Source organism: Octodon degus, unplaced genomic scaffold (genome assembly GCF_000260255.1).
Source record: "Octodon degus isolate 3935 unplaced genomic scaffold, OctDeg1.0 scaffold00155, whole genome shotgun sequence".
Classification (NCBI taxonomy): Eukaryota; Metazoa; Chordata; class Mammalia; order Rodentia; family Octodontidae; genus Octodon; species Octodon degus.
The window spans coordinates 264,133-266,289 of record NW_004524731.1 but is presented as its reverse complement, the minus strand read 5'-3'; positions in this window follow the sequence as shown (position 1 = coordinate 266,289).

The window sequence follows — 2,157 nt, the reverse complement described above, 5'->3', positions numbered from 1 at the left end:
ACAAGCGAATAAATACATGAAAAAATCCTTCTATAATGTTGAGTAGAATTCTATTGTGAAAATAAAGCTCATTTTGTTTGTTGAATCACTAGCTGATAGATATTTGGATTGTTTCCATGTCTTGGCTTGTATGAGTAAAACTGATATGAAATTTCATGAATATGTTTGCATTTCTGATGGTTTGAAACTTAATAGCAGAATTGTGATGTAATATGGTAAGTTTGTTTAAATTTTTGAGAGCTAAAACCGATTCCCCAAAGTGGTTCTGCAAGACTTTATGTTCTTATCACCAGTGAAGGTTCCATGTTCTCCACATTTCACTAGCATTTGTTTCTGCTTTTTTTTTCTTTCATTTATGTATTTGGTGCATGGTTTCACTATACAGCTCAGACTCATAGTGATCCTCCTGTTTTAAGCCTCCCCAGTGTTGGGATTATAAGGTTATGCCACCATGCCAGGACTCGGTCATTGGCTCAGCACACCCCGTGGGTGGGGCCAGCATGGCATGCAGGACAAGGCATTGAACCCTGGTCCCTGTGCTTGCCAAAGCAGGCACTTAGACTGCTGAGCCATCTCACTGGCCCAGATACATATTTAGCTTGTTTTACCATTTAAAAAAATAAGTAATTAAGTTACTGATTATAATTAACAAATTATGAATTGCATATTATAGATTAAAAACAATTATATGATAAATTATAAACAAATGTGGGTATAGTTTTATAGTGGGTATTTAATGATAGCTCACTATGGCTTTGACTTGCACTTCTCTAATGAATACAGAGGCCACCTGTTTCTATTTTGTTGACACATTTGCCATACATAATGCTCCCATTGAGCACAGGGAATGTATATCTATACATAATATATATTAATTCTTCTTTCCCATTCGCATCCACTCCCTTCTTTTGTATGTATTTGGCACAGGGTCTACAGAGTCTCACTATGTAAATCAGATTCATAGTGATTCTCCTGTTTTCAGACTCCCACATGCTGGGATTGCAGGCGCTTGCCACCACGCCCATTCTCAATTACCCTATCAGTGTACCCTGGGGTCAGAGCCAGCACGGTATGCCCAGGATCGAACCCTGGGTCGTGATAGCACAAACAAAATGTTTTATTAACTGGTAGAAATATTATATGGATATTGAAGGAAAAATACCAGATTTCAGAAATTATTTCTTAATTCTATTATGGAGCAAATTTCACTGGAATATGTGTGTGCATATCCAGAAAAACAAGTCATTTTCCTCAAAGAAGAAAAACCTTACTGAAAAATGGTGCATTCAATAAGTGCAAATTGGAAGATTTTTTTGTCTTTGGATATAAACATTCGATTTTTTTCACAGTAGTATACAATGTATTAATTATTGTAACTGTTCTACTAACCTATTTTGAAACTGTTTCATTGGAGGATTTTAATCACTGCTTCACCTTGTCTCATCACTTCCTATCAATATAAATACATATTGAATAAACATACAATTTGCAATGCCATATTAGTATTTATATATAGACAAAAATATCATTCAGGGAATATTCGTACTAATAATATGTACATAGGAAATAATATAAGAACTTCCTTCACCTTGAACAATGAGGTATGACTCAGAGTGGAGTGTAGGTATATGGTTTTTATGTATTTGAGAATACATTAGAATCTGGGGAGATAGCTCAGCAGCATAAGCACCTGTCTGGCCAGGACAAGGTTCTGAGTTTGATACCTGGTAATAAATAAATAAATAGAAAATGTTATCCAAATTTCTAGTTTTATGAATTCCAACTTATATACACCGAATTATAAATGTTCTCATGTAATTTATGTGGAAAAGATAATAATGAATCTTTAAAACTTATACTACAGGAGTTGAACATTATTAGGAAAAACTATGTGATAATCATCTGTGTGGGACAACCTTCAACCATCAATCCTCCCTTTGAAAGCCCAAGATGAGCAACTCTGGAAAAGCTTCATACCAATGTCATCTGTGAGATAAAGCCTTTACAAATTGTTCTGAGTTTAGAGCATATAGTCAAAATTCCATAGGAGAAAAACCATACAAATGTGGCATATGCAGAAAAATCTTCAATCTCTTAATCATTGTCACCATGACAAAATACATACAAGTGAGAAACGTTATGAATACCTTCATTGTG